Raw genomic sequence first — 27,792 nt, forward strand, 5'->3', positions numbered from 1 at the left:
GGCAACTTCGCTTCTCCAGTTAAAAAATTTAGGACCCGACACTTGTTGCATTCAGTTTTTGTTTTTTTTTTGCACGTGGTCCCACCAATAAATCCCAATGCAGAAAAAAAATATATTACAACGGTTGAAAATCTCTGTTAAAACATGAAAAAACCCTTTGGGTCTGCTGCATGCTGTAAAAACATGAAAAACTGTCTCAGACAGACCACAGAACGGACAGATGCTGGAAACACGACTGTCATGCCCTGTGTGTTAGTGCCTTTTTTTTGTGTTTTGTTTTCCTGGTTTTCTCACTAGGGGGTGTGGTGGATTCACCTGGGTACCTTTTGCTGGTGACCGTCACACCTGCAGCTTCTCGCGTTCTGTCCCTTTAAGTAACTTTCCACGTTTTTTTCCACATCTCTTCCTAGGTCACCATGCACCCCTTATTTGGAGGAACGATCTGCACTTCGCACCTTTTCACCATGTGGTGCAGTTATCTGAGTTAATAAAAAATCTTGTTTTAACACTGTCAGCTGTTGTTCGTCTGCTTACAGGTCCTGCCTTTATTGTCGGTCTTTTTGATGGGGGGGCGGGTTGTACAGAGTCCTCCACTGTGGACATTATCCACCCAAGCTGTCTGTCCTAATCCTCTGTCAACAAGAACATGAAAGAGAAAATAGCTCAAAAAGTTCTCAAACATGAATGCTCTCAGTTCAGAGAGATTTTGCTGCAGCATCCCCAAAGGCACCTTGAGAGTCATTGGAAGAAGTTGGATGACCCTTTCATTTTTCTCTTCAAGCTTGGACATGTGCGTGCACTATCCTCTAACAATTACACGAAAGTTACGAAAGCACTTGAATACTGTGAGCAGAGAGAAGGGAAAACAAGTGGAAATGCAAAAGGGGGGAAATAGAAACAGTAAAAGATCAAATATTCAGAGAAGAATAATCCTAATTGGTCTTAAAAAGAGTCATCTAGAAATGTAGCAATGTAATATGTTTGCTTATGCTGCTTTTGACACTGAAGTTAGTGTGTTGACACAAGATTTTCGAACACGGGTTGATCCACCTTTGCTTGCATTACCAGCAGTAGCAGGTCTGACGTCCCACTGAGAGGGGCGTGGCTGTTCCCTTCCTCTCTCATACGTCACCCCATCAACGTCATCATTACATCGTTACGTGTGCTGGAAATCTGTCAGAGACTAGAATGGACATCAGCCAGTCGATGGTCACTGTTCTTGTTATGCACTTTGTACTTTTGTCTCGCTCCCAAAGTTGCTAGCTGAGAACAGATTAAACCATATTCAACAGTTAATCTATTGAAGGGGGGATGGAATTTGTTAGTCTGGAAAGATTGGAATATGTGACATTTTAATAATTTCTCAGATTTATCACTCCAGTGATTAGGCTACCAAGCAAAGGAATAACTCTTGAAGAATTTGTCTGAAGACCTCTTTGAAAATAATTTATGTTCGCAAACAGTGTGTCTGTGTGTCTTATGCCCCTGCTGGACTTTTTGGGCAACCTTGTGTTCATCCCAACAGGTCTATGTTTATGATTTTAAATCATCTGAGACTATCTTGTCATTATTAGGCCACAGTGTTGTACTATATCATCGGTGGGGCAGCAACTGAACTGGAGATGCTCAGAGGGCTGAGTCAGTGCTGAGTATTACAATTATTATATTATCATATATTAATTTTCAAAGGTCCTAACAAGGCCACTTAGAGCATCCCAGGTTGGTGTTATCACCATAAATATGTGTGTCCTGCGCAGAGCCAGAAATCTGCTGCAGAACCTCTTTGTCTCCACAGAAGATGAGCAGATTACAGATCTCGTAATCTGGTCAGTGTGCTGGCTTCCATTAAAGATGGTGTAGATACAGTGATGTGCGGTGAGGTTCATGGCTGGGGAGGCACTGACGTCATCAGTCAGATTTAAAAACCTCCACCATTTAATTGGCAGTAGAAAATTGTGTTAGCTTCTGAATATAATTCTCCATTCGTATGACAAGGTGAGAAGAAAAAAAGGATGACTCATCACTTGACACGCTACCTGTAAAACGTTTGTTCCACTGCCAATCCCTGGCATCATTAGTGCCCCCTAACATGAGGCCGGAGAAGTGTTGGCCTCCCTTATGCTTCTTCGCCCCGATTGTATGGCACAAGAAACACATTACAGAAATATAGTTGCTTACAAAAACACAGCTCATTATATAAATTAGATAAACTGTGAAAATTTAGTTCATATTGTATTCGTATTTGAACATTTAATAGCGACATAAAGAGAGAGTACCGCCCTCATCTGAGCTCCCATTAAAACCTGGCTTCCAGATATATTGGCGATGCAACGCTGTGCTGTGCTATGTTGCGCTACGTCCGTTGCGTAGTATCTTCTTGGTATTTTAATCGTAAACGTGAAAATTAAAAGATAATATAAAAATGGTGAAGTTATATTGATGATTAGTTTATAAAATCACTGGAAAAATACAACCATTTAATTTATTTTTTCATTTTATTTTTCGCTTTCCATGATGCCTGCTCTGACTGCACGTCACCGTGTAGATAGAAATTTGATTAGTTTGACTGAATAAATCAAACTCTTCAGAGATCACTCTTTGTTGAGAGGATGTCCAGTGGCCACAGCAGCAGCAACAGGCAGGAACATCAACTTCTTCTGGGTATTTAGGGGACGACGCGGGGTGGCTTTCATGTTGCCAAGCTGAGATGCTCTTTTCCTGGGTCAATTTACACAACAACCCATTCACGGTGCCGAAACAACCTTGTTGTCTTGCAGTAAGAAAGGGACTTTACACATTTACAATAAAGATGACTTATTCAAACAAACTAAATTCTTTTAAAATGACAAAAATGTCTGCAGAGAGTCCTGATAGAAGACATGCCATGTCAAAAATATGGTGGAACAACAAAAAAAGTATTGTTTCATTTGAAAAGATGAAGATGTCATGTAATCTATTTTTGGATGCTGCTCCTCCTCCCTTCTCTCTCAGCTCTTGGCGGCTCATCATTAATTCATTCCCTTTCTCAAAGTCCCTCCCTCCACCTTTCCTTCTTCTCTCAGCCTTTCTTCTGCCATCTTAAGGCACTCACTGCACTGTTGAAGAGAATGTCTTTATGGAATCACCAATGAGAGGCTAAAATACAGTTTGAATTTGCTGGATTTAATATAGATTCCATATGAAAAGGAATTCTGCTTATCTGTGACTGTGACCACAGCTTAGCATCACAAAGAACCAAATGAGAAAGACATGGAGGACAGCTGCTATGAAAGATGACAGTTAGTCGAAAGACAATTACATGTCTTTCATAAAATAGCATTCATTGATCCAGTTACAGTTATAAATCTTCATGTAATTTTGTGGATCAGTGTCCGTTTGCTTCCATGTCTTTCAGAGGACGGAAGGACATTCTTAGCTGTCCTCTAATATTTGGGTCCAAACAGTAACAGAAACAACAGCTCACCAACAGTAGGGTCAGTAACAACAGCTCATGGCTTTTATTGACTGTGGAGCTGATGAGAGTGACTTGGAGCTCTCTTTAACCCCTCCACTTCACCTTGGTGGCCAGATCTCTTAATGGTAGGAAGTCGACAGATGTTACCCGCATATCTGCTCCTGTTTCCCTGCTCACTTCAGGCAATCATTGTGAATTTATTCAGCTCCATATTATTGATTCCCCTCATGCCCCAGTTGTATTAGGTCTACCCTGGCTCAAGAAACACAACCTGGTTCAGTTCATCTGATCACCTTTGGCAGAGATGGCCTTCCAAGAACTCAAGAGGTGGTTCACCTCTGCTCCGATTCTAATACAGCCTGATCCCGATTGCCAGTTCATTGTAGAGGTAGATGCTTCAGATGTCGAAGTGGGTGCCATTCCCTCCCAATGTTCCATGAAGGATGTGCTTTTTTTCACCCATTGCCTTTCTCCATCTGAGTATAACTATGACATTGGAATAGAGAGTTGCTTGCTGTCAAGTTCATCCTGGAGAAATGGTGGCATTGGCTTAAATGGTCGAGGGTTCCTTTGTGGTTTGGATGGATCACAAGAATCTAGAGTACATTCGCACTACCAAACGTCTGAATGCTCCCCAAGCTCTCCTGGTCACTTTTCTTTTCCAGGCTGAACTTCACTCTGGTTTATCGTCCTGGGTCAAAGAACAGCAAACCTGATGCCCTCTCCTGCATCCAGCCTGTCCTCAGCAACCTGGGGGTTTTGGAACCCAGTAAAATTCTGTGACACCAATGTTTTGTCAGTTCAATGGGATATTGAGACCTTTGTGCACTCTACTCAGCCTGATAACGCGGCCCCCAGTCAGTGTCCTGTTAATCATCTTTTCGTCACCAAGTCTCTTCGTTCCCAGGCCCTTCAGTGGGGTCACTTTTCTCCACTTTCCTGCCATCCTGGAAGGAGGCAGACCCTAGCCTTCATTGGGTGAAGATTTTGCTGACCAACGATGGGAGAGGATGTCTGTGCCTTTGTCTCCGCCTGCTCAATTCAAGACCTCCACACAGCCTCCATCTGGTCTACTTCAACCCCTGTCGGTACCTAAGCCCTGGTCCCATATTGCCATGGATTTTGTAACCGGCCCTCCTTGTTCTGATGGGAACACCACCATTCTCACAGTCATTGATCAGTTCTCCAAATCTGTGCACCTGATTACTTTTTAAAACTTCCTTCAGCTAAGGAGACGGCGGAGCTGGTGGTCACACATGTCTTTCAGCATCATGGCCTTCCTGTTTTTTCTGAAAGAGGTCCACAGTTCACCTCTCACCTTCAGAAAGCCTTCTGTAAACTGTTTGGTGCTTCTGTTAGTCTATCCTCAGGCTTTCATCCTCAAAGCAATGGACAAGCAGAGCTTTTGCAAATGTACCTACAACTTGAACAACCTGAACAAGGCATAGTTCACAGGAGAGTGTATAAGTCTACATATGATGGATGGCCAAAAGGTCACAGGTCACAAAGGATGGGTTGAGGGTGATCTATCCAAGGTTAACAAAGAGGATGTGTGACAGTCTGTCACACTTCCCCAGACACGCACACACTCACACACACTGGTGCTACAAAAAAAACAAACACAACTTTTCATAACTCACCATGTCTGGACCAATTTGAAGGAAAAGGCTCAACTTTGGTTAAACCTTTTCCTAAGAAGATATTATGGTTTTGGTTGCATGGCTCCGCGGAGAACTCTGAAGTTTCTAAGCCCTATCCAGCGGCCTCCTTTAGAGCCCTTGGCTGAGAAATGGTCTCTAGTGGATCACGGTATGACTTTGGGTAACTCATGAGACAGGTGAACTATTGCTGGGTGGACTGGACCTGTTCTCAACTCCTATGACAAAAGTGTCCATAGATTAAATGTTATACACCAAAATCATGCTCCTTAATTAATGATGGGGGCCTCATTGAGGGTTTTTTTTATACCTGGTGAGTGTTAGAAATATCTGAACGACACCTGACTTTATATTCGCATTAAAATTGTCAATGCTGATGGTTAAAACATCCCCCCGAATGTGCGAGTTAGTTTGATTAACTAACCTCTGAAAACCATCTTCAGCAGTAGGGATGCGTGGCCCTACAGAGCCATGATTGAGACGCTGCTCAACTATTTTGAAAACACCCTAAAAAGCTTTTGTTTTACAAAGACTAACATCAACCTCTGAGCATAGGCAGAGAGCATTTTGATGGGATTCTCAATGTTTGTGTTAAAACTCAATCCAGGAGAGGACAATGAAGCGCTCCTTTCAGTTTCCATCGGATCTTTAGGACAGGAGATGAGATTCTGACAACACCTGCCCAACACAGTCATGCTGATTGTATATGCCAATTACGATTTTATTCTGGAGATTGACACTAAATGACACTTGGTAATGGATTATTATTGAAGAATGACCCACCACCAGATGTAGAGGCTGCTGCAGAGAATGCTGGGAAATGTGTGGGCCTCAGATTACCTTCCATTACTGTCTCAGTTCCTCCCCCTGCCATCCTATATGGTTGTCAATATGCATACAGGGAACCAACCTGGGGCACACTAGCTAGCCCTGACTCTAGAGAAAGGACGGGACTGGAACTTTTTTTGACTAATGGACTCCTCTCAATTTCAGCTACTATCCCACAAACATCTTAAAGTTTTTGCAGGAGTGCACAGAAAAAATATCATACCACAGCAGACACCTGTTATCTTTTGCATGTGATTACCATTACGTTTATTATTTGTACCATCGCAGCTGCAGCTTTTCTTTTCAAGATGTTTTGTCATTGTACGGTAAAAATGTGCTAAAAAGGAACCAGGAAGCAATCACACTGCTGAAAAGATACAGTGATGGACTTGTCATGATAACACAAAAGTCTGACATCATGGTGTCTTTAGAAACCTTTATGAATTAGGGTTAAAATAAAATGCTGTCCACACTGGTACGAATGAAACAATTTCTTACGAATTTGTGTTATTGTGTTTTCTTTCAGGAAGGTGGAATCCAGGGTGGGGATAGAGTATTTTTCCTTCTCTCTTGTCGTCTCTTCTTCTAGCGGATGGCTCCACCTTGAGGGGCTGTCAAGAGAAAGAGCTCTATCACCCTGTTTCAGATGCTCGTGTTGCTCTCTAGCCTTGGGGTTGAGGATGGTGGATGCAGTAATATTTAACACTGTCAGAGTATATAAAAAACTTGTGCTTGTGATTTTCTAGACCACTGCATCAGGTGTTTCAAGAAATCAATCATATATGAAACTTTAAACTGAACTCCATGGTGAATAAATTCCCCTCTAGAGGACCTTCTCTCCTCTGATATCTTTTTCTTGATGAACCCCCTTTTCACTCGCCCTCTCAGCACCCCTCCCAGCACCATTCTCCACCATAACTTCCTTAGAGGGGGGTCTGTAACGTCACTGTTACACTTTTCTCCTCCTTTTGACATTGTTTTAACAGGTTGAGATATCTCTGCAACAGGGCATCATGCTTTTAGGGTTTCAAACCTGACTCGTTCAATATTGCCCTTATTTTAACGTTTAAGTTATTATCAGCCAAATGCCATGTGGTCTGCTGTGAGCAGTTTAATGGTTGTGGGGAGAGAAGAAACATTTTTTGCGCCTATTTCATCATCACCTTCTTTGAATGATACAATCCAAAAGACCCATTACGTGGGTAAAAGAGTGGTGAGAAGAGGTAATAGAAACCCACCCGAGGCCCCAGCAACATCTGGTGCTTCAGACCCGTTCTTTTATTGCCCAACAGCCTGATTTTCTTTTGAATCTTCGACATTCCCCTTCAAAACATTCAAAGTGAGCTCAAACAGAGCCTGGATAAAGTCGGAGGACCAATGAGTCAGTCTCATTGTTTCTGTGGGGTAGCGCAATACAGAGAGCTTTGATCAATGGGGTGGTTCTTTTGATTCAAGTCAACATCCTTTCTATGAAGTTTTAGGAAGGTAAACCATGGACCACTGATGTTGAAGCACTCCCAACCTCAGACTATATGTTTCTGGACATGAAGATGTCAAACCAGCAATTAAATACCCTTGGAGGTCTGCTGTGGGGTCTTCAAAATTTTCCAGAAACAAAGCCTTTTTAAGGAACATTTGCTGAGCTGTGTTCATTTGTAATTTGTCTCATGGGTTTTTAAACAGGATCATATAATTGATGTTTAAACGGATGGTGTTGCTGTATTTCCCCTGCTGAAATAGGTTCTGTCTCAGCATTATGACCCTCATGTTTTTATGACGTCTGTACTGTGTAAAGATTTTGACCACTTTAGGATGGTTGGAAGCTTGAAAAATAACATCATCAAGGATAATCAAATGAAATTGTTCTGGCAAAAACAGAGTTTCAACTTCAAAAGAATCAGAGAGTTCTTCGAGGAAATGAATTCTTTTATTCACCTTCAACAGGTCATCAAACATGGCTTGATATGAAGTATAAATGCAAACTTTGTTGTCTGGTACAGAATCCAAAACATGTTCACCTTACTCCAAAACATACTTTAGAAAAAACAGGGTGCTAATAGCGCAGCCTGTTGAGTCAGGCTGAGAAGTAGAGGGCTCTTGGTTCAAGCCCCAGGTCAGAAAACAACATGGAAGGTGTTCTGGTAGTAGGGGAAGCAACACTGCTGCAGTACCCTTTAGCAATGTTCAAAACCCATAAATTCTCATATAGGGCCCTCCAATGTTTGGCCATTTTGTACCCTCCCCATGACCCCAAAAGGGATAAAGCAGTTACGAAGATTAGACAAAACAAAGTTTTTCCATAACCACTGGGTCCTACAATCAGGCATAAAAATGGCAGTTTGAATCTGGGGTCAAAGTCTTTCTGCATTTTCGATTTTAATAACTAAAAGGCAGAGTCGTTCCATCAGGAAAGAGTCAACTCTTGTTATATACCAGTCTAAACTTTTTCTGAAATGAAGAGTTTTTAAGTGAAAATCGTCACCAATAATGCTCTGATGCGGTGTTTCGATTACCCCTCCCCCCTAACCCTCCAGGTATTCACCAAGCAGCTTTTTCATTCTGTCATAGTTGACAAGGGCACCACATCCACATGCAAGTCTTGCGTAATCCCTATGATAATCAGGGTATCAGGCTCTTCAACACAGAGAACTTTACTTCTCTTCATGAAGATAAAGGGTGAAACTCACCCATCTTCACCATACCTTTGAAGATTAAATAGCTGTAAAACCCTCTGGAACTGTACCTGATGAAGCAAAAGACCAGTTTTTTTTCTCAAATCTTGTGCATTCGGGGCTGGTGCACATGGAGCAGCGACCTGTACAGGTGTGCCTTTCATGTCTATCATGACCACTGTAACAGAAATGACTGTGATTGTGAAAAGCCACACATCTCAAATCTTCATCCTTTTCTTCTCTGTTGTCAATACCTGCCAAAACTTTAACTGCAGCATTGTGGATCAGCTGGAGGCTACTCAAGGAATTGTTTGGACATTCTGATATTAATATATTACCGGTACAATAGTCCAGCCTGGAAGTAAAAAAAGCATGGACTAACTTTTCATCATCATTCCACATCAGTAGTTTCCAGATCTTTGCAATGTTTTTCAAGTGAATAAAGGCCCTTAAGGAGACTATTTTAATGTTTGAGTTAAAGGAAAGATTTGGGTCAAAAGTTACTCCAAGATTCCTCACAGAGAGACTAGAGGCTGCGGAGATACCATCTAGACTCTAGATGATCACTCTAGATTTTAGACTCTAGAATCTAGAGAGATCATTTGATCTAATCTATCCCTGATAGGTTCAGGACCAAACACTGTGACCTTTTTTTGCCTTAATTAAGGAGAAGGAAATTTGAGGACATCCAAGACTTTATGCCTTTAAGACATGTCTGAAGCTTCACTAACTGCTCTGTCTCCTCTGGTTTCATGGATAGATATAGTTTAGTGTCATCAGCATAACAATGAAAATTTATCCCATGCTGCCCAATAATGGTTCCTAAGGGGAGCATATACAAGGTGAAAAGGATTGGTCCAAGTACAGAACCTTGTGGAACTCCATGGCTAACCACACTGTATGAAGAGGGAATACCATGGACATGAGTAAACTGGTATCTATCAGATAAATCTGTTCTAAACCAGTCTAGTGCTGTCCCTTTAATCCCAATCACATGTTCCAGTCTCTGTAACAGGATGCTGTGATCAACTGTATCAAAAGCAACACTGAGGTCCAGCAGAACCACCTTAGAAACCAGTCCATGATCTGAAGCTCTAAGAAGATCATTAGTAACTTTAATAAGTGCTGTTCTGTGCTGTGGTGAGCTCTAAAGCCTGACTGAAACATCTCAAAAAGGCTGTTTGAGCAGGTGCTCCACTAACTGAGTCACCACCACCTTCTCAAAAATTTTAGAGGAAGATTGGATATTGGCCTATAATTTGCTAACACATCAGGATCCAGTGATGTTTTTTTAAGCAACGACTTAATCACTGCCACCTTGTAGGACCGGGGTACATAACCCGTCACTATAAAACAATTGATCTGGTCTAAGATAGAACTGCCGACCATTGGTGAAACATCCTTCAACAGGTGTGTTGGGATGGGATCTAAAAGACAGGTGGTGGACTTGGATTTCTGAATTAACAAGGACATCTCAGAAAAATATGTAGGGTTAAAGTGTCATGGCCTGTGTGTTTTGTTCCATTTGTTGGCGTTTTGTTGTCCTTATTCTCTTTCTCTTGGGGGTGAGGTGGAGTCACTTCTGTGCCATGTTCACTGGAGAGGGACAGAAGCTGCTTTTCTTCCAGACGGCAGAAACTGACATTTGTGACCTTTCACTCAGCAAAAAATATCAAACCTTTCTTGTAATTTTAGTCAGTAAATTCTTCACTATTTTTATTTTTGAAGACATGAGGTTTTGTTGAAATAAATATGATGTGTGTGAGTTGTCACAGACAACCTAAGGGTCCCACAACCTGGAGGATGTGATCTAATATATGTAGATCCAATCCTTTAATAATAAATATGTTTGATGATTAGTTAATTACTATGCTAGCCAACCTGATACTAGCCCCATAGAAGCGGCTGTAACTCTATCGCCCCCTGTTGGCTTGCTGCAGCATAGGTCATAAACCCTGTGCAGAAAATGCCAATACTGAGCCAGAACCAGAAGCCATCGTTATCCAACACTAAGAACATTCACTGCTTCAGAATATCAAGATGTGGAGGACACTTTATCTACTGTCAAAAACTTAACCACATTTCATCTTGCCATCTTTCTGCTGTGCTGCACTCTCCTTTTTTTTTTTTTTTTTAAATTGATCAGCCTCCTGAAACTTCCTTCCCGGGGGGGAGGGGAGATTAGAGCTTATTTTTGCTCCACTCTGCAGTGACTGGCTCTGGCAATGCCCTTTCACCTACATTTACTGAGAGCCAGCCTGCTGAGACAGAGACACACACGTGCACAAACAGGAAAAGAGAGAGAGTGAGTGAGAGAGAGAGAGGGATAGAGAAGGAGAGAGATAGGGAGGGAGAGATAGAGAGAGGGAGAGAGAGACATGTTTTGTAATACAGTTCAACAGATCAGATTAGCCTGATTAGGTGCTTTTCCACGACACAGTATCGGCTCTACACATTCAACTTGACACGATACGGCAGTGTTGGTGTTCCATGACACCATGATACCTGTTTTGATATGGGCAGGGGCTTCCAGACCAAGGTGGTCAACCCTCTCAACGTGTTCCTCATCTCTGATGAACATTGCTTTAGAACTATTGTCTCCTTTATTGTCAGAGTCTGAACACAAACCTCAGAACTCATCACACAATAAATCCTTGACCACAGTCAGAGGACAAATCCAGTACCTTCACAGTGACAAGGTCAAGGCTTCACAGGAAATACACACATTACAGGAATTACACACGTGACTGAAAATACACACACATGACTGAAAATTCACACACATTCTAATATGGCAGCAATTTTTTTGATTAATAAGGACGTTTATTGGTTTTATATCATGATTGTTTATTTTTTATATGACGACAGCGCAACAATACCGTAGGTTCATTACTGGACAATCAATGCAAAGCAATAAAACCATTAGATCTACACAAACCATTCCGTTGTTATTTTCCATATATTTTCCTGAAGCACACAACTAAAAAAACGGTTGGTTGGGTAGTGAAGAGAATTATTTTATCTTGTTAGCATCTTTTATCCTATTAGCATGTGTTATACTATATGTTTTTTTTATGTTACAGTTAGTTTAGAAGTTAGGAATACTATATACTCTTTAGTAGGAATACACATAAGCAAGTCAGTTGACCCTTCCCTGACCTGAAGACTGGTCAGACAGTTGGAGCCAGCCAGACAGGAAAGGGTAGATCCCCATCGTAAAACATGACAACGTAGTTTACTGGTGTTGATAAGTTCCTTGGCAGGAATATGACTTCGGACCTGGCCATCTGGAGAAGATAATGGACAAGAAGGACCACACCAACACCAAAGGAGGCTGGAAGAAGAAGATGGGGTCATCCAAGAAGAAGGACTGGATTGGACTGAATTAGCATCAATAATTTACATATATCTTTCTATATAAGACTGGGTCAAGGGATAGTTAGGTCGTCAGACTTCATGCCCTGACAATTGACTTTGTTGTTGCTAGGGTTATGAACTGGCCCAGAGCTCTGTAATATTTGTATCTTGAATTGATTCTGTTTGCTAAATACATCTGTTTGCTAAATACATCTGTTTGCTAAATACATCTGTTTGCTAAATACATTTTGAAATTGACATTTGTTTACTTGAAGTCTTCATTTAAAGAACACGCGGATTGGCAGTGACACACGAGAGGTACTGCGATCCAACAGTAGAAACAACTCGCAACCAGTCGGGCCACCAGCAGGAGGGTCCCCCCCCTCCCTTCCTACATGAGCCTGTTTCTGCTCGAGGTTTCTTCCTTTTAAAGAGGAGTTGTCGGGGGTCAGGCCCTGGAATTCTGGAAAGAGTCTGGGACAGATGCTGTAAGAATGAAAATGAGTGGAGTTGAGTCTGTCATCGACATTTTCAAAGCACCTCCCGGATTGAGTCTCCAACCCCAGGTTAGGGTTACAGATGTTTGCAGTGGAGCTGCCCCCACTTTTTCACTGGACCATCTTCGTTCTTCCCGCCCCACATCCCAGAGTTTAGGAATGTACAGAGCGACCCAGACTGATGAGCAGTACTAGAAATACTGACAAGCATGGAGTGTTGATGAGGATCTATGGTTGTTTTTCACAACTGCTAAAGACACAGAAACAGACTGATTCTAATGTCACACCTTGGCAAGGCCACCTTAAACATTGCCCCTTCTGGGCTCGGGTAATTGTGCTGTATGACTGAAAACATCAATATTAATTGTGACGTGTGCCAGGTGGTGGAAGTTTTACCAGTAATCTTTTGAATGGTTAAAGTTGCATGGAAACTAGTGTAGAACATCATATTTTTAATTTTAGATATTTAATATTCGATTCACAATCACTTCACAGGGCTCAAGGTGGTAAATGATGGTCGAAGGTATATGATAGCAGACTAACTAAATGCTCAAAGTTGTCAGTTGTTTTCCTCTTTAATCTATTGTTCTTACCGATGGTTGAGTGTGCTTTTTTATCAGAACAATTTTAAGAGTTTTTTTGGGGTTTTCATTGCTCACAATAAAACATATGGTGATATGATGTTGATCCTAAAGTATGTCAGTGATCTGTACTTGGATGCCATGGTACTGAGATCACATGACTCCTGGACTGGCATCTCTTCATTGGCTGCCAATTAAATCTAGAAGAGTTTTTAAAATTCTTCTTCTGACTTACCAGGTCCTCGGAGGCCTAGCTCCATCCTTCCTGGAGGAGCTACTGACACCTTATAATCCCAATAGACTCCATTCTCAGAATGCTGGTTCCTCTTTAAAAAAGCTGATAGTCAGTAATTCTGTAGTTCCAGTTATTATCCTAGACATAATTATCATATTTAGACGATTGTCTAATTATTAGGTTAAAATCTTAATTATGCTGCTAGAGACCAAGGCTGCCGGGGTACACAAACATAAGAAACAACCAGTCTACCCAGCCAGCCATCAACAGTAGGGTCCCCATCTTACACGAGTCTGGTCCTGCTTAAGGTTTCTTCCTGTTAAATGTGAGTTTGTCCTGTCACTGTTGCTTGTTGGGGGTCAGGCCCTGGGATTCTGGAAAGGCTTAGAGACCATTTACATTGTAACAGACACTACAATGGGTCTTGGATGATGTCAGGGCTGTGAGTGGCACAAAGGCTCTATAGTTGTGGATGAAACATCTGTAAAAGTGGCCAAGGTTAGGAAATGCTGGTGCTTCCAGCTTTACGGGAGAAGTCAGGACATCGCTGTACCTACCTTTGCAGCCTCCATCTCCAGTTGACCCGGGGCACAATATAATCATGTCATTACCTATATAATGCATTTATTGATAATATATCATCATAACTTCAGTGAATAAATAAGAGATACAAGGCAGGTTAGGAACCCCACAGATTTGCAGGAAGCTGTCCAGCTGGAGGACATATAGAGGGTGGAAAGAATTTCTGCCAGTAATCAGAGGCATATTCATGCAACACATCAGGATCATCTCCTGTACTGAGGAGAGTGTTGCTCCAATCACAACTCTGCAGGGCTTTGTTGTCAGCCTCACTACAGCCTCCACTGGCAATCTGACCTGCTAGAAAGTCTTTTTTCCACCCCACTGCATGTGTTTACAATGGAAGGAAGACATGATTACATTTTGATGATGTTTTGGATCCCTGAGCTACTTTGACCTTTGATCAAACATCAAAGCCATCTACTGAAGCAATCTACCAAACTGCTTTTTGCAGTTTATTTTAATACACTGACATCAGTGATGGCAATCCCCTGGCCCGAGCATTACCAGAGCTATAATAAAAGTTTTGCTAAGTAGCTACTGAAAAAGGAGCCTTTCGGCAGGTCCAGAGCAACCCCATAGCAGTCGAGTTGTCCCAAGTAAGATATCTCCCTCCTGAGTAGGTAAAATCCCAATTTGTTCTGGGGTCACCCACAACCAAATGTTAGGCCTCATTTTCTCATTTACAAGTCAAAAATGAGTAATTGATAAACAATCTCTTCCCACGGCCCTGTAGATGACATGTTCCTAAAAACATCTTTCCACCAATAATATTTATTTTAGTGTTTTGTATGTGTGTGTGTGTGTGTGTGTGTGTGTGTGTGTGTGTGTGTGTGTGTGTGTGTTGGTTTCACAGTTTTCCTGCTGTTGTGTGCCAGTTACACAGAATATTTTGAAATGTCTGGTATGTTTACTATGTATGTAGAACTTTGTTTCTTATTGATGGCAAAATACACAGTAAACCACAGAAATCCCCACTATGAAGGATTTTATTTTGAAAAATCCAGAAGCAACTCTCTAAGATGATGTATTAAAAGCCTATAAAAAAAAATAGTTTCTCAATATGTTTTCATTTGCCATTGAATTAAATAAAGTGTGTATCTTACTGGTATGAGAAACCCAAGAATCTAGTTAAAAACGACCAGAAGCAGAAAGAAAAACCACTGAAACTATAGAGAAAACACAAACGTCTGGCTCTTCTGACGCTGATGTGTCTGAATACTTCCCATGATGTTGTTGCTGCTTGGGAAGGCATCACACTGAACTGGCACATTATATTGACTCTGTTTTTGACTTTCTCTTTTAATCAGTGGAATTCTGTCTGAAATCAAGCTGCCAGAAGTATGATGCCATTTTATTGGTTGTGATAGATCAACACAAATGGTGCAGATATGGCTCTTTGTTCTGAAGCAGTCCATTTCTTTCATCAATAAAAGAAATTTAAGTTCCTTCAACTGCTCACTCATCTCTTGGCTGGCACTCATTTTAGCTTACTCCTAAACAAAAAGCTTGCATCTGTGCTTCTTCAAGCATTGCTCTTCTATTTACAGTAGCAGTGTGCACATGCACCATCCATCCTGATGCTACTGAGCCAGCCAACCTCAATCCTTTCCCTCCCCCACACAGCTACCCTTAATCTGCGTCTGAAAGGGCCAAGCTTTCTGCTCTCTGACCTTCCATTAGTGGTCTCGAAGATGCTGTCCTCAGTCTCATAGAAAAAGAGTGTGTTTGCTACAAACCAATGATGATGTCAGCTTGTTATTGACACTCAGCTCTGAATGACTGAGCAGGCTGGGGGAGGGGAGGAATCTGTCTATTGCATAGGGGTGACCAGGCAGGCATAAAAGAGCTGTGTGTGCGTGCGTGTGTATGTGTGTGTGTGTGTGTGTATGTGTGTGTGTGTGAGAGAGAGAGTGTCAGTGTGTGTGGTGGGGGATGGGTGGGATCCTGCAGATCTTGTTTCCGCAGACATAATCTGTCCCAGTTGCTGCACACATCTTACAGTTTACAATAAGACCCCCACCCCCACTCCTTTGCCCCCACTCTGGTTCTAGATGTAGAAATCCATGTGATGGGGCAGAAGAAGGCACTGTGATTGAAGACAGGATAAAACCAAATGCAGCAGTGATCAAGAAATGGGCTCCGACTGGCCACTGAGTAAAAGGAGTTATCCGGGGAAACTCAGGGCAAATTGAAATGTATTTGTGCCTCATAAGCTGGTCTCATTGTTCCATATCTTCAATATAGAATAGAGCTAACAGTGCATGTTTACCAATGGAAGAGTCAAACATACTGCCCATGATGCTGTGGTCCTGAGCTCTCGTGAGGAGCATCTGTAATTGTGATGGTGGATCTGCTCAAGGGGAATCCAATATTTGGGTTTTATTTTGGGTTTCAACATCCAACAGCCCATAAAATTGGAATACAATCTTTTTCCCCTCTGTCATATGGTAATTGTGACACAGATTTATTCTTAAAAGTGAATCTGGCCTGGGCTGAGAGTCAGAGGGTTTTGAGTTCAAGCCCCAGTTGTCGACCACAACTGGGGCACCTCTCCCTTAGTAACTGTGCGTTCATGTAGGCACATTCATTTAAAACTGCATGTATCTTGTGAGTAAACACAAAAACAGTCACTTCCCCTTTATGGGATTAGGAAAGGTATCTTTTTCTTTTACAGATGTTTAGGAATATGAATAAAAAGTGGAATCTGTGAAAACAGAACCAGCCTGACAACAGTGGATTTGTCATTGTAAGCATTTTATTCATAGTCCCATTAGTACGGATGTGTGTCTTATGGTCGTCAACATATAGAATAGAATAGAACAGAATAGCTACTTTATTGTTATATGGAACTATAACTATTTTGGATGAAAGTTCAATGTTCATCTGAACTTGGTCTAATAAAAATAGAGGAGGAAAATACAATAAATATTAATCATACATTCTAAAAAGCTAAAACAACGTAAAACATAAACCTATATATGTGTTTGTGTATATGTATATAGATGTATATGTGTTTGTGTGTGTGTGTGTGTGTGTGTGTGTGTGTGGTGGACGCAGAGCAGCAGTTGTGTGTCAAAAGCGGGAGCAGTAGTGGGCTCAGATCACATCCTTGTGGGGATCCGATGGAGAAGGACATAGACCTGCAGATAGTGTTTCCTACTCTCACTGACTGGGATCTATTGGTGAGGAAGTCCATCAGTTGCGCATGTGGATGAACTCACCAACTGCTGGGTGTAATGAGCCTGACTCATCTGCATTTTGGTCAAGGGGACGCAAGAGCCTATCCCAGCTCAAGTCAGGCATTTTGTAACCAACCAACCAGTATGTATGAGACTTTTATGAAACTGGAATACATGAGTTCAAGAGTTCTGAACACACCAGTGAAGAGGCTCTTACAGATTTTTTTTAACCTATTTAACATGTAAGAGCGTTTATGGTGACTTACGGTCTAGTCTCTGGCTGCTAGATCACTCGCTCACTCCCTCACTTACTCACTCCCTTACTCATTCACTCGCTCCCTTGCTCACTCACTCACCGATGCCAAATCACTAAATGAGTAGTTAGGTCAAGTGGATGGTGACTGCTGAGGATGATGACCTATATTAGGGGCTTGATCAGGGATTGTACACTATGTTTCACAATGCATTATGGGACACATTAAAGCCAGTAAACAGGCTATAACAATGTTTGCAGGGTTAAGAAAACACAACCCAGCCCACAGAGGGTATGTCCTCTGGCTAATTTCTCTTCTGTTATCAGTGTGTGGAATTTCAGAGAAAGACATCTTCATGTGCAGTCAGAACCAAAACCAGAGGCGTGACTCTTTATTCTCAGTGTTCTCCCCTAATAACCCCTAGACTCACGACTCTAACTGTCTGAGCTGCACAAGCGTGCAGCAACTGTGTAACAAGGTGCTTTGGGATGGATGGGGATATGAAACTGACTCGCCTCTCTTTGTCTCATCAGGCTGATGAGACTGAATGTTCTCTTTTTGTGTCTCCATCCCTAAATAATTAAGGCCGTAGACAGATGTGTTATAGAGAAATGCTTTCTTGTGACTGTGCTATTGTCAATTACTAATTCCCTCAGATTGCTGCGTTGCTATAATGTGAATATGAAACACCACTGACATGGATCTGTTAAAGGGTGAGTCTGATGTTACGTCCAGTAAATTATCCTCGAGGCAACTCACAGCCAGTAAAGCCGAGGCCTCGTGTGCTAAATCGGCAGCTATGGAAATGGAATGCGTTGAATGTGTTCTACTTGCACTGTGTAAACCCTTGCTTCATTTGGAAAGTTATTGAGGGTTTTCTACACATACAGCATCTAGATTAATTGTTTTGATTTTCTTTTTTGTCTAATCATTTTATTAGACGTCATTTGTCTGATGTCTCCAGTGACATTTGATCTCTGTGTTTAACCTGCGGAGGATGGAGCATGCACTGTGCAGACCCCGAGTCTCAGAACTTGATTGTGGTCACTGCCTTGGTCCAGGTCACTGACTAGAAAATCCATTGTGTCCAGTGCAGCATTTTAGTTACACTGATTATTCATATGAGGTAAGATGGCTTTATTAACAGTGAGTCACAGCTTCATCCAGATTTTAAACAGTAGACCAACTGCAACTGAATTTATATCTGAAAGACATGAATGCTGCCAATACTGGTCAGACCAGACGTCAATATGGGAGTGAGTTTTTAAAAGCAGATCAAGTGAAGCAATATTCTGGGAAGAAATATTTATCTTCTGTTTTATCTCTCCCATATCACAGCAAAGAAAGAGGCTTAATGCCGCTCAGCTAAAGCCCAGCTCAGTAGGCTCAGATGCCACTGATGATGAGAAGCCCGATACTCACAATTATAACTGCTCTCATATGTCTGCAAAAGAAAGTAGTTATACTACATAGTTAATCCAGAAAATAATGAGGACAATGCATATAATATGTTTAATAAAATCAATCCAAAAGTGAATATGCAAGAAAACAAACATATACTGCCAACAGAAGAATACTTTGTTTTCTGTGTTTGTAGGCTTGAGAGCCAAAGTGGCTGAAAATAGTTTAAAAAAAGGTATCAAAACAGGTTTTCACATATCATAAGAATAAGCAAGATTACCTAAAAAGAAAATTAGATGAATCAATATTGAAGGGATGTGGTCTAAATTAAACAGCATCACAAGAAGTGGCTTGGAACAAAATTTCTGGCTTAGCTGATGTTCTATCGCCTCCGGATAGCAGGAGACAACCTGACCATCCTGTGACACTCCATCCCCCATTTTCTTATATGTTCCTTGTATATATCATGCTTTGTTTTATGCTGTCACGCTTATGCTTCATCATATGACGCTTACACTTATTGTAATCTTACACTTATTGTAATCTTCGTGTGCTAGTATAAAAATAAACCTCACCAGGGGCTACACTTGTAGCCCACACTGCAGACGTGTGGTTGCCCGTCCAGCAAGTAAACTGAAGCTTCCGTCTCATTCCTGTGAAGGCAACGACACGGGAAGAAAACTGATCACTTTCTTCCTCCCTAACAGCATAGCCACAGAATAATGAATTAACCAGATGTTGTCTACATGAATGATTTGAACCTTGTTGGAGACATTGAACAGTTGTATCAGAAGTATTTGACTCCTGTTCTCTTGTGAATTGTCTGATGCAAATTGCTCTAACTACTGTCCTATGATGTCGGTGTATAGAGAAATGAAGATGAGATTCCAGTCTTGTCTTTGCAGTGGCAAAAGAGAAGTTACATTTTGGCTTGAATGAAGGTAGTAGGTCTGAAAACAACACCCTGTAGGCGAGTGCTGCATCTCTACGGTGTTCCAGGCATTAAGCTCATGGCTGTGGTTTTGTGAGGAGCGAAATTACTCACTGCTGCAAAAGTAGTGGGCGTTTAGGACAAAATATAAAATATGGCATTTCGTAATGATCTTTAAGTTTGAGATGGACATAACAACAACAACAACAACAATTTAGCAAGTATCATTTGGTTCAATAATTGTACTTAAAAAAAGATTATCTTATGTTTTACTATGATGAAGAATTAAGAAACATGTGCAAACATGTCGTTCACAGGACAAAATCGAGTTGAAACCGAGAAAGTCTCAAGCAGGTGAACTCCTGGTAAAACTAGGGTATGTGCAGTGCTCCGCAGACTGAAGTGGTTCACGGTTGAGTGTTTGCTTTTGTGCTGAATGAAGCCCGTGGAGCCACTGCGCCACTCATTCTCCCGCTCACTGCGGCAGCCATGTTGCTGTAGCGCCGCTTCCTGCAGAGAAACCCGGGCCGGCCTCACTTTCGCTTGGCGGGTCAGCGTGAGCCGTTGGCTGCTACTGAAGCGTTTGGCTCTTTTCTCTACGAGCGAAGCAAAGCTACAACCCAGACTCAGCTTACTTTGTGGGGAATTTACCGTTATTTATGCGCAACATATCACTCAGAGGGGACTCCCAGCAGCAGCCGAGCGGCTCTGGGCTTCGTTATAACGCGTTTCCAGGCTTAATTACAGCTTGAAAACAGCGGTTGCGTTGGAGGAGGAGATTCCATATTAGGAGCAGAGAGGAGAAGACACCCCCCTCCCGTGTGCTTTGAGCTTGTGGTGAGTGTTTGCGCTCTTTCGATGGCTACTGCCGTTATTAATGACACCTGCTGGTGGACACGGCCTGTGCGTACGGTACAACGATGTCCGGTCACGCTATTATGCAGCTTATAAACATTCATTTCTACATTTTCAGTCGGTAGTGGGGGATGGGCACGCGTCAGCGTGTGAGTGGGCACGCGCACCACGCATGTGTTCGCAGTACAGTTCGCGCGCCCTTGCTTCCTAGCTACTGCTGCTAGCTATGAGCTACTTCATTGATCTTTGCAGCATGTAAACAAGTTTCGTGTCTTCAGCAACATGACACAAAAAGGCGCCTAAAGTCGTGATGCAGCCTGTAATGTCACGTGGAAGGGATCCTGCGTATAATTCAAGTTGCGTTTTTTTTCCCGGTTAGTTGCGGTTATTATTTGTCTGGGATTAACTTGCTACATTCATGTGCTATTTTAAAAGAGATGTACTGAGTTCAACCTTGTCTCCACCAATTTGGTACTGGTGTTCTATTTTACAATTTCATGACCCATTTCTCAGTTTTTCCTCCAAACATTTGTTGATGGTATGGAAGTTTGCTCTCAAATTCATCCAGGATCCCCATCAAGCCAGACTGGATGGTACCAAGTCCTCACTGCTTGCACCAGGAGTGTTTGAAAGTTACTGTTCAAGCCAATCTTTATTTAAATGATCCATAGAAGGTTCATAAAATGTTACCTTTAACCTTTACTGTGCCAGACTGTGGTTAGCATTAATTCTTCTAACAGCCTTTGTAAAGTTTCAAACACACATTCAAGCAAAGCTTACCAGTCATATCTGTATCTATAGGGTGTGCAGTCAAGAAAAGCTGAAATTTACATATTAGCTTTTTAATGTTCCTACATTTTTCCTACAGGCATTAATGACAATGCTAAAATCAGTAACCCACATTATTACAGGTAAGGGCGTATTAAAATAGATTCTCCATCTTTAAACATTTTAGTCAGACTGAACCTGAATTAAATAATTCCCCAAACTGATGATGTTTAATGTATTCTGCAGCCTAGGCTTTAACATGGAAATCAATCTGAGGCACAATGTAGAGGTTCAAACTAGATCCAGAAGAAGAAACCAATTCTTCAAATACTTGAGTGAGAAATGTATTTTTCTAGTGATATGAAGTCGCAGTCTAAGTTGTGTCCTCTTCATTTGTCAAAATTATATTCATTTAAATTATATTTTAGTAATTTAGCAGAAGCTTTTGTCGAAAGCCACACTGAGAGAGACCAATGTGAATAAAATACCAGTTTACAGTCCTAAATTACCTGGTACAAGTGCAACTACCAACTACCTGACCAGAGCTGTGAAGAGGGATATAAACAGGAGAGAGGGGAGAACGATAAGTGCTGTTAGGAGAGCAGGAACGCTCAGAAGGGATGTTTCTTCAAGAGCATTTGAAGGTAGAGAGGGTTGCTCCTGCTCTGGCAGTGCTCTGGAGGTCGTTCCTCTAACAAAGCTGTGAGCATTGTCTGGATTGTTTGCCTCAACAGACGGTTTTTCCAGATGATGATCATGTGAGGAGTCGAGGGGTAGAAGGGCTCCAACAAGACTGTTCAAGTAAGAGGGAGAAGATCTCTGGTGCTCTGTAGGTCACCAGCAGTGGGGTGATGTAGTCCGGCTTCTGGTTACTACCAGTTTGACATCAGCTCAGCTAACTGCTAAATTTGCCTGCTCTTCAGTGCATGTCAATGCATGTCTTTTGACAATGGGAGGCAGCCAGGGAACCCAGAGAGAACCCACATGGATGCGGGGAGATCATGCAAACTTCCTACTGAAAATCGCCTTGGTTTAAATCCTCTGCGCCATGGGGCCATCTTATTTTTGACAGTGCTAACACCACACTGCTGCTGAATTGTTGTCATATGTCGATCCATGCTTATTTCAACAGTTTCCGCTCTTCAACATTCTTGCATAAATGTATAATAGAATTCGGATATGTGTACACTACATATTTTTTAGTATTCAAAGACTTTATTGCAACATTGCCCTTCTGAAATATTTAATATTACACATATGAGGTCATTGATTCCTTAAAATAGTTGTGGTGTCATCTGTTTTGTCATTGTGTGAAAACTCATTTACTCCCAAGATTTAAATGTTTTGATGTTTTTCAGTGTTTCTATAGAATTTTCTTCACAGTTTAGGTAGAGCAAGAAGATTATGTGCTCGGCTCTTGGAGCTTGGACCTTAGTACTGCTTTTGATACAGATGATCAGGCATCCTGTTAATGAGCCTGGAGCAGGTCACTGGAATTAAACTGGACTGTATTTATCAGAGATTCCAGTCTTTCTCATGTTTTCTGTAGGTCAGTCATGGAGTTCCATAAGGTGCTGAACTTGAATCAGTCTTGTTCATGATGTACATGATTCCCTTATGAAACATTATTCAGCAGCAGCCATAAATTTTCACACCTACGCCGATGACACTCAGCTGTATTTATCCATGAAACCACAAGGGACCGAACAGTCAGTTAAACTTCAATCTTGTCTTAAAGACAGAGTCTGAGGACAGCAAATTTTGTTCTTCTTAACTCAGACCAAACTGAGGTGATTGCGTTTGGGCATGGATCAGCTGATTACACATACCAACAGAAAAGCTTTATATGTATGTACTGTTGCATGTCATATGCTGTCTGTAAATGTGAATATTATATCCGGAAATGCATTTCGGGCAGATTTTCCAGGTAGAGTTAGTGTCACACATGTGTGCAAGTAGGTGGTTGAACTGTTTGTGACAGGCAACAGAAGCAACCAATAAAGATGGAAAATGCTAAACGGCATGTCGCCCCTCTAGATGTACAAAAGGACCCAAAGATTGGAAGAAAATTGCTACTTCTCTCTAAGTTCTAAGTTGAACTTTAGACTTGACGTTTCCTCTCATTTAGTCTCCTGAAAGAGCTTCTGAGCTCTCCGCGACCAGATCTTTTTTTCCATTGTTCCCAGAGACAAAGCAATGCTGGAGAGACAAACAGGCTAGACCAGGGGTGTCAAACTCATTTTGGTCTGGGGGCCGAATATAGCTTAATATGATCTCAAGCGGGCCGGGCCAGTAAACTCATTGCAAAATTACATCGAACAATAACAATAAGCACCATTTTTTCTTTGTATTAGTCACTAATACTAATAATTAGTGCAAAGAAGAAATCAATTATAAAAAATCTTGATTAAATGAATCTTCCTTTTACTAAATACATTATGAACAACCTAAGGACTTAAAAAAGTAATTTTAGCAACACTTTTACTTAGTAACTAAATAAGTCTTAACATTTATTTAAGTGCGTGATGCATAAAACTGATCACAGTGATAGTAACAATGTTGCAAAACATTTAGTCACAGCCTTGTGAAAACACCGTTTTTTCATCATCTTGAAAGCAATTTGAACAAGTGAATAACTTTCACAGCAATTACTCGTCTTGCTTAGTATTTGCCCCTGAAACTTGGCATCGTTTATCCTGCTCAAGTGCATCAATATTAGGCATCATGTCCTGAGAAGCAGCTAATTTCAGAATCTCATTTAAGTGCTTTTGTGTGAGCTTTGAGCGCAGCTTCGTTTTATTAATGTTAGTTAGTAAGAAAACTTGCTCACAAAGATAGATAGTCCCAAACATGGACAACATTTTTGCAGCCAGTGCTGCCAATGTAGGATAGCCTGGTAGGAGGTACTTGTAAAATGTGTCTAAGCCCACAGAGGGAAATTTGTCCTTCAGTTCTACATCACACTGCAAATCAATGATTTCAAATTGCATGTCAACGGGCAAATCAGAAGCTCTGACTGTGAATGGTGAGCGAAAAACGGCAAATTCTGTCTCAAGTTCGCTAAAAACCTGAAATTGTTTCTCAAACTCCCTCAACAACTGTGAAATCTTGTCTTTGTACCGTTTTGCATCAAAATTAATGCTTGCTGCACACATATCTTTTAAACAGGGAAAATGAGCAGTGTCACCGCTTGCTATCTGCATCTCCCATAAACTGAGCTTTAACTTGAATGCACGTATGCTGTCATAATACTGTTATGATTTTTTTTGGATCCTTGCAACATTTTGTTGAGATTATTCAAGTGCTCAGTGATGTCAACCATAAACGTAAGGTCCTGCAGCCACAGATGGCACTGTAATTCTTAACAGGTTTACTTTTTTCCTCCATGAATTGACCAATTTCGCCACGTAAATCAAAGAAGCGCTTCAGCACAGCACCTCTGCTTAACCATCGTACTTCCGTGTGGTAAGGCACACCATGGGTAATATTCCAGTCACTGAGAAGGCTGTCAAACTGACGATGATTGAGACCTCTGGCTCGGATGAAATTAACAGTTCGGACAACCACCTCCATGACGTGATCCATTTTTAGCGATTTGCTGCATAATGCCTCCTGATGCAAAATACAATGAAATGTCCAAAAATTACCCCCTCCATTTGTGGCTTCTACTTTATCTCTGAACTTTGCCACAACACCTGCCTTTTTACCGATCATTGACGGCGCACCATCAGTAGCCAGGCTTACGGCGCGTGACCAGTCCGCCCCGATTCTGTCCAGCGCTCCAACTACGGGGCAGAAAATGTCCTCAGCTGTCGTGGTGTCGGTCATAGACACCAGCTCGAGAAACTCCTCGCTGACAGTCAAAGTCTTGTCAACTCCACGAATGAATATGGCCAGCTGAGCGATGTCCGTAATATCAGTACTCTCATCAATCGCAACAAAAAATGCCAGAAATGACTCCACTTTGCGTTTCAGTTGGTGGTCCAAATCTGCCGATAGTTCCGAAATCCTGTCTGCCACGGTATTTCTTGTCAAGCTAATATTGGCAAAAGCATGTCGCTTCTCAGGACACACAATTTCAGCACCCGTCAACATGCAGTTTTTGACGAAATCTCCATCGCTATATGGCTTTGATGCTAATGCTATTTGGCTCGCAATTAGGTAGCTGGCTTTCACCGCAGCATCACTGGCTTCTCGACTCCGGGTGAAAACAGATTGCTATTTCCTCAGATGCACGATCATTTCATTTACCTTCTGTTTTCCCAGTTCCCAGTTCTTCATTTGTTTGACACCCCTGGGCTAGACGATTCTGTTGGGTCCAAGGTTAGCATCTTCTGCTAGCTAGGCTAGATGATTCTTTCGGGTCCAAGGTTAGCATCTTCTGCTACCTAGGCTAGATGATTCTTTTGGGTCCAAGGTTAGCATCTTCTGCTAGCCATTGACCTTCCATTTGCTTCGTAAACATCTCGGTATGAATTTCTTATCAGAATTGATGCTGGCACTGCATGATGGCGCTGTTGCTGTGTTGGTGTCACTTCCCCCTGATCCGTAAACTTCATTTCAACTCAAGTCACCTGAGTCTCCTGTGTGTCAGTTCCACAATCGGCAGAATTTTCGCACCACTGACAAAAAATATTATGCACACTGTGCAGAAAGGAGTTCTTTTCGCTGAAGCACTTCTATCTTAAAATACCACATTAAGCTTGCCTTAATCTGGGATTCTGTTAGCACCTCGGCTAATGTATCACCCAGTTTATAACAAATCACACTCCCTTCTTTCCGAGTATGTTTTCTCATGCAAAATGAAACACAGATTAATATACTTCTATTAATATACCTCTCCTTTGCTCCGGGTGGAGCGCGACTCTGAGCCAGCCATTCAAAAGTTTTAAGTGCACCTGTATTGCAAACACAAAGAATTGGACACAGGTGAAAAGCTCAGGATCACTGAAGATGGCTGATTCCAAATGATCATGAAGCAGTATTTGGACTTTACTAACTTAATGTGTGAAAACTATAAGTCTATAAGATTCTACCAAAAGGAAAACTACATTACAGGACATTTCTTACCACACTTTTCCACCCATCTGTGGTCATGTTCACATCGCTGATGTGTTGAAATGGGCTCTTGAAACTTCTTTTCTCCACTTCATCTCATGCAGATGAGTGTATTTTATCACATGTCTCTGACTCGCAGAGTTTAGGACTGTTATCATCTCCCTATTTGTCATTAGAACACAGAACAATAACAATTGCGTTGCAATTGCTCAAAACCCATTATCAAGGCTGACTGATAAAGGCTTAACTGGTCAACAATATCCTTTACAGCATACTTACCTCCACCACGGAGCCTCCACTTTAGACAAAGGCAGCAAACCACGAACAACAGTGTTGTTACCCTGTGGTACTCATCTTGTTTTTCCTTTGTTATTTTTCCTATTTCTGCCAGTGTGAATTTATCCATTCCGTCTGGCCTCCTCACATCAGAGGAGCGACCATAACAGTTTAACATTAGCTGAGCACTTTCACCAGCCAATCCAATGGATGAGCACAGAAGAATAAACCAATTCTTCAAATACTTGAGTGAGAAATGTATTTTTCTAGTGATATGAAGTCGCAGTCTAAGTTGTGTCCCTTTTACAAGCTAAACCTTATCTTTAGCTAGCCACATATCTATAACATAAAGCTACACACCGTTACATGGCTCTCGGTTTAACTCAATGTAAGCATTAAGTCGCAGGAACGTTAACAAACATAAGGAAGTTGGCGGGATTGTTTTGAACATAGACTTACCTCTTGAAATCGCAGGCATGGTGCCTTCCTTTTCACGCTCAGATGAAGCGGAGTCCAGTGGTAGAGATTTTGAACAAGGTTGCTCTAGCTCTGTAATGTCAGGACAACCTGAATGCTGAGAGGAGGAGGACAGGTCAAGTCATCAAATCTTGATCATGTGAGTGTGCTTCTGGAGTGCAATTTACAACCTTTGCAAGATGGCGATTTTGTGCGGTAGGAAGGTAAATGTGCACACATGCTGAATATGATTTGTCCACTGCTGCAACTCAAAGACACTGAAACTCTATGTGGGACCAACAATGTCTTTTACAATCAGAGAATGCATGCGTATGTTGTGGTAGTGTCCTCGACTGCACAGCTATGGGAGTGATGCATTTTCTGTTGTTTCAAATGTGATTGGTTAGGGTTAGGGTTAAGAAAATTGGAAAATGGAAACTTGCCCCAAACCCTCCTGTGCGCCTTGTTTGGAGTGGTCTCATCTTTATCTCCTTTCCAGAAAGACTTTTTAGCCTTCGTGACTAAATTGGAAGTCACCACAGCCCCGTTCCCATATGCACTAACCCTGTACTGTCTGGAGAAAACTTGAGAAAATTAGAATGTCATTATGGGGGTCCTCTGCTATTCTTTTACAAATATAGAGGTCATTGCTCCAATTAGCGGGACAAAATTTTTTTTCTTCTGTCCTAGACTAGTTTTATTTCTCTTGTTCATTATTTTTGTATTATTTAATGTTTTCAGACATTGTAC

General features: G+C 41.6%; 1 protein-coding gene and 1 long non-coding RNA gene across 6 annotated transcripts in view; one reads left to right on the forward strand and one right to left on the reverse strand.

Moving 5' to 3' along the window:
- Positions 1 to 27,792, forward strand: part of LOC130528390 (F-box-like/WD repeat-containing protein TBL1XR1) — a 64,946-nt gene that overhangs the window by 11,554 nt on the left and 25,600 nt on the right. For 3 of the 5 annotated variants that reach the window (XM_057037686.1, XM_057037687.1, XM_057037682.1), the window contains exon 1: positions 20,158 to 20,466. The exons of 1 other annotated variant lie outside the window; for it this stretch is intronic. The gene's annotated coding sequence lies outside the window, so the exon portion shown is untranslated. Of the gene's footprint in view, positions 1 to 20,157; positions 20,467 to 27,792 lie in introns of those variants that run through there. One more of the 5 variants, XM_057037685.1, reaches the window with a different exon arrangement.
- Positions 1 to 27,792, reverse strand: part of LOC130528391 (uncharacterized) — an 80,700-nt gene that overhangs the window by 9,056 nt on the left and 43,852 nt on the right. The gene's annotated exons all lie outside the window — the stretch shown is intronic.

This window comes from Takifugu flavidus, chromosome 7 (assembly GCF_003711565.1).
Source record: "Takifugu flavidus isolate HTHZ2018 chromosome 7, ASM371156v2, whole genome shotgun sequence".
Classification (NCBI taxonomy): domain Eukaryota; kingdom Metazoa; phylum Chordata; class Actinopteri; order Tetraodontiformes; family Tetraodontidae; genus Takifugu; species Takifugu flavidus.